The sequence below is a fragment of the Xenopus tropicalis genome, chromosome 5 (genome assembly GCF_000004195.4).
Source record: "Xenopus tropicalis strain Nigerian chromosome 5, UCB_Xtro_10.0, whole genome shotgun sequence".
Lineage (NCBI taxonomy): Eukaryota > Metazoa > Chordata > Amphibia > Anura > Pipidae > Xenopus > Xenopus tropicalis.
In genome coordinates, this window is record NC_030681.2 from 115,293,504 (window position 1) to 115,309,762 (window position 16,259).

General features: G+C 39.3%; 2 long non-coding RNA genes and 1 other non-coding gene across 4 annotated transcripts; all 3 read right to left on the minus strand.

Moving 5' to 3' along the window:
- Positions 1-658: 658 nt before the first annotated feature.
- On the minus strand, positions 659-2,782 carry LOC116410897. The gene is made up of 3 exons (XR_004222718.1): positions 2,288-2,782; positions 1,249-2,136; positions 659-878 (listed from the first exon to the last, which is right to left on the minus strand). It is a non-coding gene; the product is annotated as an uncharacterized LOC116410897 (long non-coding RNA).
- Positions 2,783-2,865: 83 nt separating this feature from the next.
- On the minus strand, positions 2,866-4,656 carry LOC116411113. 2 transcript variants are annotated; one of them, XR_004222864.1, is made up of 3 exons: positions 4,462-4,656; positions 4,103-4,245; positions 2,866-3,989 (listed from the first exon to the last, which is right to left on the minus strand). It is a non-coding gene; the product is annotated as an uncharacterized LOC116411113 (long non-coding RNA). The 2 variants fall into 2 exon arrangements; XR_004222863.1 differs by having other exon boundaries at positions 2,866-3,156; positions 3,312-4,245.
- Positions 4,657-4,664: 8 nt separating this feature from the next.
- Positions 4,665-7,971, minus strand: LOC101734642. Its single transcript, XR_004222862.1, has 4 exons — positions 5,890-7,971; positions 5,560-5,635; positions 5,387-5,478; positions 4,665-5,140 (listed from the first exon to the last, which is right to left on the minus strand). It is a non-coding gene; the product is annotated as an uncharacterized LOC101734642 (transcript).
- Between the last annotated feature and the right edge of the window lie 8,288 nt (positions 7,972-16,259).

Sequence of the window (16,259 nt, forward strand, 5' to 3'; positions counted from 1 at the left end):
TGCCTTGTACCCTGTACATAATGTGGCCCCAGGCAGCAACAGCTGTAAGTAAGAAATTAATAATACTAGTCAGTTGGGGGGTTGCAGGGGTGCGACTGCACATGGGCCCAGACCCCCTTGGGGCACACCGGAGTTGCCTTGACCGAATTTTTGTGTCACATACAACTCCCTGCACCTTTATCTTGTGTAACCTGCAACCTGCAACTGAAAGTTTTGGTTCTTACTTAACATATACATTTTTTTACCATGCAACCCAACAAAATGTTTGCAGATAAGTATGGGTGTACTTTCTTTGATATATTTATATATATATACTTATATGTATTGAAATGAGCCTCTCTGTATTATAGTAATGTGGTACCTCCAGCTTCTTATGAACTTGAAGTCACAGTAGTCCCTAAGAGTAAAGTTAAAATTGTACTGGAGCTGGAGGGCCGCAGGTTGGCTTTTCTATAAACTCCCTGACTTCCCTTCTATATACACATAAATCAGGTACATAGTGGTGCTGATGGCAATTCTTTCACCAGAGGCACTTTTCTGAAAAGGGCAGCACTGCTGAGTTAATTATTGTGTTATTTATATAGCGCATAGCAACAACACATTCACGCTTCACTTTACAGACATTAATAAACACAGATGATATTCTTAGAAGCAATATTTGTATTTGTATAATTATATACATAATGTGAGCAGAACAAACAAGTTATATATGAAATAGTGCCTATTGGAGTAGGAAAAGTGGGTGGCACTAGGCAGGTGGGGTACAGGCTTCTTTCTTCACACGGACTCCAGTGAGTTTGGTACAATGTTCCGTATATGATCCATGATCTTCATTACAGAATAAGAGTTCCTTTGACTGTTGCCACGCTGTCTCACATCTGAAAAACAGAATCATAGAATGGGCTTTACATCTAAAGGGCAACTAAACTTATGTGTTGATTATAAATAAATAAGCATTCAGATGAATCATTCAGCATTGTAGATGATTTTATTATAGACTTCATAATTAATTCTGCAAATTAACCAGTTACTCACGTGGGGGTACAAATGGTGTGCAAAAAACAAATCTAACATAAGGAATGCTCATTAAATGCCAACAGTGAGAGCCCCATGTTTAGTATTTGAGTCTTTCAGTGCCCTGTACTCTTTCACAATGCACATGATTTTCATAGGATAGAATGCCTGTACAAATAACCCCAGGGTATATCCTTCATTCTAACTGTTTAGGAATAAACCTACTATTCATACCTTGGGGTGGATAAACATGGTAACCATCTTTAATATCTTCAATATCTTCTTCTCTGGATCTCCCAAGGTGGCAACTGCAACTTTACCAGAAAGCAAATACAAACAATGTGAGGTAGTGCCAACTATTGGTTTGTTTGCTAACTTGGTGCCAGGTTTTACTTTCCTGTTTGTCACTTAAGGGAATCCTAAACCACAGGGAGTCTTGGCCTGCTCTTCTATATCAGCCACCTTTGGCTTTGGGCCTAAATCTCAGCTGCTCGGGTGCTAACAGGTCTTACCATATAAGAATCCAGAGACTCCCATGGGGCAGGCAAGGGTGCCAAATGTCGATTGTAGAGAAGAAGTCAGTAATTACAGAATGCATTGTGGGGCAAACTGAACCAAGCACTTAGTTATCTGCTCAAATAGAGCAGAGTTATAACAGACTGCATAATAACCTGCAGGGTGCTGGTTTAAAACCAGGCAGGATGTTACAGTGTCAGCTGTTGCTATAAAAATACAGTTTGTTTCTCACCTACTAGATCTTACTTGCCTGTTATACAGGTGAAGTTTTGGAATACGTTACAAACCATGAGCAGACTATTCCTACATTAGCCTACTCAGTCAGAACTTATTAAGGTGGGTCACCTGATCATCACTTTATATAAATAGACTTCTTTTATGGGTATGGACTGGCCCTCCACCCTCCCCATCCATTCCGTCTACTTATTTGATGTTCATTGAGAATCCTCTGAATGCCTCTTGCAGCTCTGATGGAATCCTTACAGCAGGCGGTGTCAGTGCTGGAGCTTGGCATTCAGGGTTCTTGCGGCTCTCCAGGTGGTCTTGGTTGTCCAGTTCAAATGGAGGCCTTATTCTTCGGTTTAATAGATGGTCCCAGTCCATACCCTGAAAGAAAGAAAGGTGATATTTCATAATAAGTATCTGGTCCAAAAACTAGAATTGCTGGAAAAAAAGTTATAATGCATTTTGAGGCTCTGGCAATATTCATTAGTGCCTTTTTTGTCTGTAAATCAAAATAAATAGAATAGAAACCTACTCTGAAGAAGAGGTGCTCTTTCACCATTTCGGCACCAGCCTCACCCTAACCGAGGCGATGTTCTGGATCTTTCTAGGTATTCTGGATCTTTGATATTCTAGATCTCTGATCTTCATGAATGGACTTCTTCTATAGATATGGACTGGCCCTCCACCCTCCCCATCTATTCCGTCTACTTATTTGATGTTCATTTAGAATCCTCTGAATGCCTCTTGCAGCTCTGATGGAATCCTTACAGCAGGCGGTGTCAGTGCTGGAGCTTGGCATTCAGGGTTCTCTTGGCTCTCCAGGTGGTCTTGGTTGTCCAGTTCAAATGGAGGCCTTATTCTTCGGTTTAATAGATGGTCCCAGTCCATACCCTGAAAGAAAGAAAGGTGATATTTCATAATAAGTATCTGGTCCAAAAACTAGAATTGCTGGAAAAAAAGTTATAATGCATTTTGAGGCTCTGGCAATATTCATTAGTGCCTTTTTTGTCTGTAAATCAAAATAAATAGAATAGAAACCTGCTCTGAAGAAGAGGTGCTCTTTCACCATTTCGGCACCAGCCTCACCCTAACCGAGGTGATTTTCTGGATCTTTCTAGGTATTCTGGATCTTCGATATTCTAGATCTCTGATCTTCATGAATGGACTTCTTCTATAGATATGGACTGGCCCTCCACCCTCCCCATCTATTCCGTCTACTTATTTGATGTTCATTTAGAATCCTCTGAATGCCTCTTGCAGCTCTGATGGAATCCTTACAGCAGGCGGTGTCAGTGCCGGAGCTTGGCATTCAGGGTTCTCTTGGCTCTCCAGGTGGTCTTGGTTGTCTAGTTCAAATGGAGGCCTTATTATTCGGTGTACTAGATGGTCCCAGTCCATATCCTGAAAGTTAAATGAAAAGGTAATATTTAATGATGAGTATCTGGTCCAAAAACTAGAATTGCTGGAACAAGAAATTGTAATGCATTACGAGGCTACGGCAATATTCATTAGTGCTTTTCTGTTTGTAAATTGAAAGGAATAGAATAGAAACCTACTCTGAAGAAGGGGTGCTCTTTCACCATTTCTGCACCAGCCTCACCCGAACCGAGGCGATATTCTGGATCTTTTTCTAAGAGCTACAAAAAATAAAAACAAACGTTGTTAAATCATTATTGTTTATGTCTATTTTATTATCCTACTGGGAAAGTAACCACCTAGGAAATACAAGCAATTTTCCAACCCCATATAGAAAGTAACCATATGCATATGTAACTGATCTGCTTGAACGGACTAATTAACTCATATTTTTTAATTTATTAACTGCTTATATGAACCATAGATTAAGTTCTGTATTTAGGGGACAAGCCATTATCAGTAATACCCCTTTACTAAACTGAGTACCCGCTGCTCCTGACATTCATAGTCTGACCCTATGGAATAGAAGAAGCTCACTGGGGTAATAATACATATTGTAAAGTTCAGTGAAAGCCTGTAACTGCCACTAAAACACACTAAAGGCCATATGTTATATCATGGTAGTAATAATAATAACTATACAGCATGTATGCCCTTAGTATAACACGTGACTAAAGGCACATGATACTAATTTGCTGGGGCCAACTTACGTCTTTTATAAATGCAGAGGCATCCTCTGATAGATATTCTGGTAACTCGATGTCGTCGTAAAGGATGCTCTGCATTAGCTCAACCGGGTCTTCGTTGTTGAATGGTAACTGAAAAAGTGAATCATTATTTCTTTAGCGAAACAACATTCCTAAGAGATGTGTTTCAATATGAACCCCAATGATTCCCCAATGTAAGTTGATAATATAGGAATTGTGCTTACCTCACACATGAGCATTATATAGGTGGTAATTCCTAGGGCCCACCAGTCAACGGCCATGCCGTATCCATGTTTCAGGAAGATCTCGGGGGCGATGTAAGCTTTTGTGCCGCACATGGTGTTTGTGCGGTCGCTGTATCCAAATCCTTAAACACAAGAAACACTGTGAGGAAACTGCAGATCTGGGTCCCTAATGTAAAGTAATGAGGGACTTTCCTTAACTGCTTCCTTGCTTCCTTTCAAACTAAACACCCATTCAGATCTGTTTATGCCACTTACATGTAACACTATATCTAAATATAACAATACATAATTATCTGATCTTATCCCCTGTATGCCCCAGAATTATAAGCAACACTTACTGTCTTTGCTGAGGCCGAAGTCTACGATCTTAAGGTAGCCATCCCGGTCCAACAGCAAATTCTCAAGCTTTATATCTCTGAATTAAAACCAAGTCAATAGTTTAGTAGTTATACAAAAAGAAATCCTTACAATAACAGCAAGCGAATGATTAACACACTGTTACCAGCTCGATCTGGAAATAACAATGATTTTTTTAATATTAATGCTTACCTATGAACAATGCCAAGGTGGTGTAATGCCACCAGGCCAAGAACGACACATGCGGTGTAAAACCTGAATAGAGAAAAAATAAAATTCAGTTACTTTAAATATTTTTTCTTTATTGATATATAAGCTGATGTGTGAGAATTGAGGTGATCATAGTGAGAAGTAAGGCAGTTATCTGTATGATAGGTGTAGCATTGCTTGTATTATGTTACATTGTAAAAATATATGCTATGATGATGCTTCACTGAAAATGCCCCTTTGAGAAACTTATTCCCTCATTCCCAATCTACTTACATGACGTCCGGTTCTTGCAGTTCCACGGATGTTACAAATTCATACATGTCACCTCCAGGGAGATATTCCATCACACAAAATAGGTGAGACTCCGTCTGGAAGGTTCCATGCATTGACACTAGGAACGGGTGTTCGGCAGAACTCACCCTCTGGAGGATTTCCTTCTCTTTGAAGACACTGTGGGTAAAATCATCCCATTATCACCATGTGAGACTCACACAAGGGAACATTACACTTACCCTTTATCCTAATAAACAGACACGGGGCAATACAGCAGATAATATCCAAATGCAAATAATTTAAAGGAATGTGAGGTCAGACAGATACTAAATATAAAAAGAGAAACCTGTCCTACATATAAAGCTGAATATGAGAAAAGATGACACAAATATGGCCAATATTAATCTTTCCCCTGTCACTGACCTGTCCAAGTTGCCCCTTTTCAAAATCTCCTCTTTTTTCAGGGCCTTGATAGCACATAGTTCTTTGGTGTTTTTGTGCTCGGCTAGGAATACCTGGAGTCAGAAGGCAGAAAGTTCAATCACTCTGAGTAAATCAGTAGTAACTAAAACCTAACTGTGCAATGAGTCGCTCACCTTCCCAAATGCTCCTTCTCCCAACACTTGGCCCAGGTTGAAATTTGCAAGTGAGGGAGATCTGGGCTCAACAGGGCTGAAAAATAAAATAAAGGTTATTTATGTTTTCTTCATGTTCACAGACAAGATTGATCTAATATACAGTTTATTTGGTGATGTTTCTGTTGTATCCAGTCACCAGAAGGTATTAGCCAGTTACTGATAATACCCTCTAATGACAAGGGAACTATAATAGAATTAAGTGCAAATTATGCAATACTAATATTTTCATAAATAAGCAACTTACAATTCTAAACCAAAAGAAAAGAGAATATATCCCAAATCAGATACCTGATAGATGGTCCTTCAGCACCCTGTATGTTATTGGCAAAATCTGAGCCAAAGTCAGGACTGCAGAGCTGCAAATAAAGGATAAACGATTATTATGCACAGAATGAACGTTCCATGAATTTCATTCATTGGTTTTTCTAAAAATATGAAAAGTCTGTAGAATCTACTTACTGGTAATAGAGGACTGGAAGAGGTGGAATTATCATCCTCGGTGTCCTTCTCTGGCTCAGAATCTTGCTCCTGATTGGGAAGTCCGTTGTTATTGGACATGCCAGCATCACAATCAGGATCTTCTGAATATGCAGAAATGGAACAATAGAGTCTCAAAATTATAAAACAGTTTATCATCATTATAAGTGCAATATTAGAACTATACTTCATAAAAAAGTGTTAATACTCTCCTATATAAATATATATGTATCCCATTACTAAAAGCAAATATAAATGCCCATATAATCCACATAAATGCACTAAGAATACTAGGACAGAGAGATATCAGTTATAAGCTATATGAGTACAAGGTCAAATTCTCCACAATTATGGAGACCCTAAAGTTGATGGCCCAGGTGGCCGGATATAGGAATCAACAATACATTAGATGGACTGTGTTTAATAAATCTGCATGATCAACTCTATCATAAACTTCAAGAAGTCGGTGCATGATCCTACTTACCCGATAAATCTGGCAATGCTGGTGGTTCATATGAATTAGCCCTCACAAAAATGACCACCAGTGCCTCGGAAGTATCTACTATACCAGGGACCTCCACCTTGGCATCCTGAATTAAAGCATATTAAGAAACCAACATTAAGCAGGATGTCATCTCAACACTTATATATATCATGTATGAGGTCTTAATATTGGCAAGTTAAATAAAAGAACATTAAGCATATAGTCAGAAAATTGTGTGTGTGTGTGTATATATACGGTATATATAAATGTAACATTTATACAATGTACTTACGAATGAAGGCCAGTTGAAATTGGTGGGGCTGGCTGTATCCCTGGTCATAGACTCTGCTGGCTCGGAGCCCTCAGGCTCATGAAAAGGAATGGCCCCTCCGATGTTGTGGGAAGAGCCAGGGTCCTCTTCATTCCCAGCAGGATGTGGAGATTCTACAAGAATTAAAATACAATAGATGTCATTATTATCTAGCGGCGGGGTCCTTTAAATTGAAATTGGGTTTCCAGATATCTGGCTCTTACTATGGAAATTAAATAGTGTTTTTTAGTACTGATCACACTTACCTAGGAAAGATGGCTTTGCCGGGTGGTCGGGCAGCTCTAAGGTGGCAGTAAACTCCACCAGAGAGTCATGCACATCACTGATCTCTAGGATCTCCACGTAAGCATTCTCATGCTTTGTAGGAATAACTGAGTTCTGTAAAAATGAACACAGTTATAAAAAATTAAAGGACATTCCCTCACACCTGTTAAGATTATGGTTTCTCAAAACCTGATTGTATCAGTACAATGTGTGTGTGTGGGTAATTATCTGTCTCAGATATGTCAATAGAGCTCCATGTGCCCAGGTGTTTAATTTGGCCCCCATCTGTTTTGCCCTGAACTCCCACACCCTCCTATGTCAGTGCCACCATATTCTTTACCCAGGCCCTTAAGAGAGACAAAAGGGAACACGTGAGCATCCTTACCTCAACTCTACACAGCTTGCAACCCATAACCGTTTCTCCTGTAATAGAGAAGAGAGATCGGTATATTTCACAGCTAATATGCAGGCAACATGAAAGCTACAAAACATGGACATGGCGTGAACATTGTGTTTCCTTTAAATTCTCCTAAATGCTAAATCTATTACCTGCCATTGTGTGTATAGCCAGTGTTGGAATGGGCCTCCTAGGGCCCGGTGGGAAACCTAATATTCACGGCTCACACTCACAAATATTAGCTATAGATACTGCTAAATGTTATGAGTTATGTAGGGAATAAGAAAGGGCTGATGGGAAGTGTTCTTGGCTGGAGCCCACTGGGAGCTGTTCTTATATTTTGACAGGTGGGTCCAACCATCTCTATAGCTTGGAGACCAGAAAGGGAATTGGCTGACTTAGGGCATATTTATAATAGTCTGCAAGCCAACATCACCAGTGATGTTGCCCATAGCAATAAATCACATTTTTGCTGTTGTTTTCTAAATTGTAGGTGACAGTTTAAACTCAATTGCTTACACACTATAATAAATATGCCCCTTGGTGTAGGTGTATGAGAAAATATACATTATCAGCAGCACCTGTTGCCATGTAGCTGTTACTGAACTACAACTCCCACCATCATCCAACAGAGTTTGGCAGTTGGCTAGACCCCGCTAAATGAGTAAAGATTCTGGCAACTACCACTTCAAAAGGACAGACAGACACAAAAGATCAAAGTGATACTGACAGATCCCTACATATTTGTGTTGATATGTTTTAATATTTCCATCCATAAAGCTGCTGCCCAACTGCCATTAACTGCCACCCTGGCTCTTTAGCACTGTCAGTGGCACAGGAAATGTGCAGAAATCTCTGCTGCTAAATAAATAATGCTATAACATGTGCAATTCCATCCTATTTATGAATGATAAACATAAAGTTATAATATTTAGCTGAAAAATGTACTTACAGAGAGAGCAGGTAATGAGCTGTGATCTCTAGCAATAACGCTAAACATGTGACCGGAGATAGCCAATCACCTTAGACTGAAGCAGGCTTAGGGATGGGACAATGCAACTGACTGGTTGAAGACATTGTTTACCCCAAAACCATGTGTCACAGCTGCAGCAGCCAGGCATAGGTTTAGTAATAAACAGTTGGGTTTGTGCCAGAAAAGCTTTTATTGTGATACAGATACATCCCTATAAGATCCATAATAACTGGGGACACACCAAAGCCCAGATACAGTATATCCCACGCTCCTGTATTTATAGGTAGGAGAAGCCAAAGGGAAACTGTCACTATAATTTACAGTGGATTTACAGCTCCCAGAATCCCCAAATAGACTTTTGCTGCAAGCTGAACATTTCTGTCACAGACACACAGATCCAAAGCAAAATATTCTCTCCCCAGTGTTAATACCTAAACATGTGCAAGGAAATGTCTTGTGTGTGCCAAATAAGAAATTCATAATATCATTTCACCAAGTTGATATAAATGCTTGATTAAAGTCACATAATGGTCACAGTTATGGCTTCCTTATACAATGCATGTACATATGAAAGGCAAATCTGTGCATAGGATCTATTATCCAGATTGCTTAGGACTTGGGATTTTCCGTAATGTTGATCACTATATGTAAAAGAAACATTAAATCCTAAAATAGGTTTCTTTTTCCCACCAATATAGATTCATGCAACTTAGTTACCATCAAGAACAAGTTACTGTTTTATTATTATAGAGAAAAAGGAAATAATTAAAAAATAGAATTACTTGCTTACAAAGGACTCTATGGGACATGGCCTTCCTATAATTTGGGGCTTCTGGGATATCAGGTTTCTAGATAAGGGATCCCATACCTGTACTGTGCAAGTACATGTATAGCTTCTGACAGCTGAAAGTGTGAAGTCAAGCTTATGAGCTTAATGCTAACCCAGATCAAACCATTCTCAATGCTCCCTACAGGGACAAATGATACCCAGAGCCCTGCCCATTGCCCCTTTATGGCAGCCCTGGGTTTGTGCAACAAGTAAGGACAAGAGCCAATGAAAAGGATAGATAACACTTTTAATATTCTTATAGATTCTCAATTTAACTTAATAAATAGATGGGTGACTTAGTACAGGAATTGGTTTCTTAAACTCTTGTTGAGGGTTATTCAAAAGTATAAAAATATCAGTATAATTTAACTGACATCTAGCTTTAGCTAATCAGTGGTATTTAAATTACCACACAGCCCAGTATCTGCATGTATAAGCAATCAGCCAAAAGAAAGCAAATAAAATACACTTAAAACATTAAATGAACTTAACATAATACAAAACTTACACACAACTAATTGTAGCCCTGGACATTACTGCAACCCTGGATATTAGTCTACCCAAGAAGAAATTCAAGCTCTTATCAAAAGGTATATATTACAATTACAAAAGTTTTGCAAAAAAAAAAAAAGTTAATTTAAGCATATGACAAAGGTTCCAATTAAAGCATTTAAAAAAAATATTGAAAATATGTCATGTCTAGGCAGTGTATAAATAATGATAAATAGTACAGTAACTGCTTTGTGATAGTATAATAGAGTTACAGGTTGTGCTATAGGTTAAATACATTTGAGAGACTGGTTAGGATGTTGGTAGGTTTAACTAAGAAACTTATTGGGCTAAAGGTGATGTATAGTGGAGTGATGGGTTGTGGTGTGGGTTAGGTGTATTGGAGGAACTGGTTGTGGTGTGGTTTAGAAATAATTGAGAGAATGGTTGTGCTGTGGTTTAAATTAAGTGACTGGTTGTGCTATGGGTTGGGTCCATATAAATGACCGGTCATGATGTTGATAGGTGCAACTGAGTGACTGATTGGGCTGTGAGTGACAGCTAATGGAGTGACTGGTTGTGGTGTGGGTTAGGTATAATGGAGAGAATCTAGTAGAGTGACTCTTGGGCTGTAGGTTAGATAAATTTGAGTGTCTGGTTATGATGTTGGTAAGTGCAACTGAGAGACTGATTGGGATATGGGTTGATGTATAGTGGAGTGACTTGTTGTGCTGAGTGTTGTATGTTGTATAGGTGACTGGTTGTGCTGTGGTTTACATCTAGTGGAGTGACTGGTGGTTCTGTGAGTTAGGTATACAGGTATCGGACCCCTTATCCGGAAACCCGTTATCCAGAAAGCTCCGAATTACGGAAAGCCCGTCTCCCATAGACTCCATTTTAATCAAATAATTCAGAATTTTAAAACTGATTTCCTTTTTCTATGTAGAAATAAATCAGAACCTTGTAATTGATCCCAACTAAGATATAAATAATCCTTATTGGATGCAAAAGATTCCTATTGGGTTTAATTAATGTTTTATTGATTTTTTAGTAGACTTAAGGTGTGAAGATCCAAATTACGGAAAGATCCCTTATCCGGAATGCCCTTGGTCCCGAGCATTCTGGATAATGGTTCCTATACCTGTACTTGAAAGCCTGGTTGTGGTGTGGGTTTGGTATAATTGAGAGAATAATTTGGCTGAGGATGAGATCTAGTGAAGTGACTGGTTGTGCTATGGGTTAGGTGCATTGGTGTGACTTGTTACGATGTTGGTAGGTAGTTTAAGAGACTGATGGGGATTTGGCTGATGCATTCTGGAATGGCTTATTGTGGTGTGGTTTAGGTGTATTTAAGAGACTTGTGGCAGTGTGACATTTAGTTAAATGTCTGGTTGTGCTATGGGTGAGCTACATTTCAGTAACTGGTTATAATGTTTAATTCACTAACACAAGTAACCAGTACTAGCTGTGTATAATACAATTTCCACTGAGCACATGGTGTCTACCACCAATATCAAAATAGAAAAATATTGAAAATTTAGTGCTTCGGCATAAAACTCAACTTTTATTATTACATTAAAATGAATCAGAACCTGAGTTTGTAAAATCAACACTCAAAATGATAGTTAAAACAAATTCATTAAAACATCACGATAGTTGCTCTAGTAGCCTTGTAGATTAATTACATCAAACAAATTCATTATATTGAGAGCATAATCGGATATTAAGGGGCTGATTTACTAACCCACGAATCCGACCCAAATTGGAAAAGTTCCGACTTGAAAACGAATATTTTGCGACTTTTTCGTATGTTTTGCGATTTTTTCAGATTCTGTACGAATTTTTCGGATCCAATACGATTTTTGCATAAAAACGCGAGTTTTTCGTATCCATTACGAAAGTTGCGTAAAAAGTTGCGCATTTTGCGTAGCGTTAAAACTTACGTGAAAAGTTGCGCATTTTTCGCGTAAGTTTTAACGCTACGCAAAATGCGCAACTTTTTACGCAACTTTCGTAATGGATAGGAAAACTCGCGTTTTTACGCAAAAATCGTATTGGATCCGAAAAATTCGTAAAGAATCCGAAAAAATCGCAAAACATACGAAAAAATCGCAAAGTACCGATCATTACGAAAAAAACGCAATCGGACTCCATTCGACCCGTTCGTGGGTAAGTAAATCAGCCCCTAAGTGTGCAAGTGCCGAATTAATATATATATACACTGTGTTAAAATGCGGTAAGTTCATTCCCAATTTAGTGAATAGCTTCTGGAGGCGGTAGTGTAAACTGAGCAGTCACATCATGTTGGTTATAATGTTTGTAGGTGAAACTGCAAGACAGACTGATTGGGCTGCGGGTTATGAATAGTGGAATGTCTGGGTGTTTTTTGGTTAGGTTTATTTGAGTTGTGGCTTGTGGTGTGAGGTGTAACTGAGATTTTTGAGGGGATGTTTGTGAGATTTAGTTGAATGTCTGGTTTGAGTGAGTGTTTATGTTGTTCTTAGGTACAATTTGTGTTGTAGTGTGGCTTAGGTATAATTGAGAGAATGGTTGTGAGGTGCATGATATTTACTTGAATGTCTTGTGCTATGGGTCAGGCATATTTTTTTTGAGACTGATTGTGGTATGTGTGAGGTATAAATGAGAGAATGGTTAGTATGTGGGTGAGATGTAGTGGAGTGATTGGTTGTGCTATGGGTTAGGTTAAATTGAGTGCCTGTTTATGATGTTAGTAGGTTCAGTTGTGAGACCGATTGGGCTGTGGGTGAGCAATAGGGGAATAAATGGTTGTGCTGTTAGGTCTATTTGAGAGACTGTTTGTGGTGTGGGTTAGGTTTCATTGAGAGAATGGTTGGGTGGTGGGTATAGTATATTGTAGTGACTGGTTGTGTTATGGGTTAGGTACATTTGAGTTACTGTTTATGATGTTGGTAGTTGTATTTGAGTGACTGGTTATGCTGTGAGTTATGTCGATTGGATTAACTGGTTGTGCTGTGAATTAGGTGCTTTTGAGAAACTGTGTGTGCTGTGGTTTAGGTATTTTTGAGAAACTAATTTTGGTGTGTTTGGTTGACTGGTTATGATTTTGGTAAGTACAACCCATAGACTGCTATAAATGATAAATAGTGGAGTGACTGGATGTGCTGTGGGTTATGTATAAATAAAATACTGCTTGAGGAGAGGGTGACATCTAGTGGAGTGACTGTGCTGTTGATGAGGTACATTTGAAAGACTCTTTGTGCTGTGGGTTAGGTATTACTGAGAGAATGGATGTTCTATGGAATAGATCTCGTGGAGTGACCTGTTATGCTGTGGGTTTTGTATATTTTTGGTTGTGGTGTGGGTTAGATACATTTGAGTTTTTGATTTGACTGCTTGTGCTGTGGTTAAGATACAGGGATTGACTGGTTGAGCTGTTGGTGAGGTACAACTGAGAAGACTGATTGTGCTGTGGGTAAGGGTTAGTGGAGTGACTTTTTTATCTGTGGGTGAAGAAGATGTGGGAGAATGCTTCTTGCTGTGCTCTGAGTTAGATACATTCAGAAGAACAACTAAGGTTTTGCTCAGTATGAAATACATTTGAGAGCCTGATGGTGTTGTAGGTTAGGTTCTTTTAAATTTGTGGTTGGGCTGTGGGTGACATACAAGTGAGACACAGATTGTACTGTGGGTGAGGTACATATGAGAGACTTTTGGGCTTTGGGTGAGGTACATTTAAAGAACTGGCTGTGCATGAAGAACAACTGATGGTTGTGCTGAAGGTAAAATAGTGGAGAGACTGGTTGTGTTGCATACCTCCCAACATTTTGAAAACAGAAAGAGGGACAAAAACAAATGGTGCGCGCAGCTCGGTAATTTTTTTGACCACGCCCATTTTTGTGACCACACCCTCTAAATACCACTTCCATTTGACTAAATTTGGCAGGTTATTTAAAGTTTGAACACATTTCTGTGAGTTTTGGGGTCATGTTTTATGTGTTATTACAGTTTTGTTGAAAAAAGTGAAGTTGCCCTTTAAGCTGTGAGTCTCAGTTCTCCCAGTTTAGCTTATTAGTTACACTTGTATTTCAGTGCAGGGGGGGCTCGTTACCTTTCTGGGCTCTCTGTCAAAAGCCCACTTTTTTAATTAAAAGTGAGAAACACTGTATCTAAGTGCAGGTGACACATTTCTGGGCTCTGCCAAAAGCTACTTTTAATTAAATGCGTACCTTTTTTAGCTTCAGTGCAGGAGATCAAAGGGAAATGAGGGACTTTTCAATAAGAATCCGAGACTGCAGGATGAGCTGTTAAACGAGGGACTGTCCCGCGAAAACCGTCACAGTTGGGAGGTATGCAGTTTTTAGAAAGGGGACACAAATGTAGAACACAGGATCTTGTAAGGAGCACATGGGTTTGCGCAGACTCTGGTGGTACTATGCTCCCTTCACACACACGATTACTGCATAATTACATTATGTAACAGACGCAGATATGGCACAATCTTTACGGCATTTCCTTGCCAATATTAGACTTTCCTGTAGATCTTATACAGGGTCACACTCAACTTCTTGTAGAGAAATGGACACTGTTCTGTATGGGGTACATGTGATTTATATGTAACAGCGACATTTTTTGCTGTGGTTTCATGAAAAAAAAAAGTCCACACTTTCGCTGCGAGTCCATGTGTTCTGAAAAATTCACGCATCACTACACTATAAAAATAATTACAAAAAAGATTTTAACTGTAAAAACTCAAACTCTAGGCCACAAAAAGAATGGGCTAAGCATGCAGGGACCCAGTGATCTTCCCACATATTTAATATTTGGTTGATATAAAAGATGACACAGTGGGTCCTGCCACTCATTACTGTTGGTACAAAGCATGGTAGGTTGGCGCAATGGTAAAGTAAATTTAAACCAATGTCCCCATACATTACAAATAAAACTAGAGGCTGGCAGGTCCGAGTGGGTACAAGAACTGAAACAGCCTGCAGCCTATCCCAACTCTCATCTCGCGAGACTTGCAGGAGAACGAGATGACCCGAAGCTGAAGGAGCCGAAAAGAGCCGAAAAGAGCCGAAGAGAAGCAAGCTGGAAGAAGCCGAGAAAACCCGAAGAAAGCCGAGCACCGCGGGACAATTCTGTAAGTATCCGGGACAGCGGGACAGGGTGAAAAAAGCGGGACTGTCTGCTTGTCAAGGTTTCTTCCTGGTTAAGGGTGCAGTTTTTAGTTTATTGCTGGTTTTTTTTTGTCCTTCTACTGTTTATCTTCCATTCTAACCCTGCTGGTCCTGGTTACTGGTGTAATTAAAGTGGACTTGTCACCCAGACATAAAAAGTTGTATAATAAAAGTCCTTTTCAAATTAAACATGAAACCCAAATTCATTTTTATATTAACACATCCAAACCCATTATAAAGGCAATTAAAAATCCCAGTTGTCAATCATATATTGCCTGCCCCGCGTCTATGCCTTTGTACCTTGTAAATGGGCACAAATATTTGCTCCTAAGTAGGGATGCACCGAATCCAGGATTCGGTTTTTGGCCAAGATTTGGCCTTTTTTGGCAGGATTTGGATTCCTCCAAATCCGAAAAATCATGTGCGTTTTGTCACTTAAACGCGGAAGTTGAATTTTTTTTGCTGCGCGATGTGTGCATAATGACATTTAACCCTTCCAAAACCTAATTAGCGTATGCTTATTAGGATTCTGTTCGGTATTCGGCCAAATTCTTTACAAAGGATTTGGGGGATCAGCAGAATCCAAAAAAGTGGATTCAGTGCATCCCTACTCCTAAGAAAGGTGGGTAAAATTACACTGAAATATAGGGAATGAAAAGTACTTTGCGAGTTTGTGGCTGCAGCTGTTAATTACAGGGCTCCCTGCATTCTGTGCCTTACACCTTACTCAGCAATATTTTCTTTAGCACAAGTAGAGAGGAGTAAGATGTAAATATGTTTTAAATATGTTCAGCTTGCACTTGCTTTTGTAAAAGAGTCCTATGGTCAGTTGCTTATCTTAAGTGTGCTGTGTCCCCCTGCAAAAAAAAAAAAATATATCTATAGCGGGCCTGACACACACCCTCAAACCCCCATCCCTGCTGCCTGGTTGCGGACAGCTGCCCACAGCAAAGGAGTGAGCAGGTGATGAAGTATAGAGTGCAGGAGAGGGGGGAACTGCCATACAGCAGACCCCATGAGCAGGGTCTGTTGTATGGTATTTGCTCCACTACAATGTGTCACTGTGCTAACAGTATTCCCTGATACATAAACATTTACCTTTTTTTTTTAAAGGTGGAATATATATTTTTTAGCCACAAGGGGGCATACTGGTAATTTGTTCCCCGCGTTGTATAAAAATTTAGAGCATCTTTCTGGTCTTAGAACAGTTATAAATGCAAAGTAAAATTAACTAACTTTCTGTTTTTGCACTCAT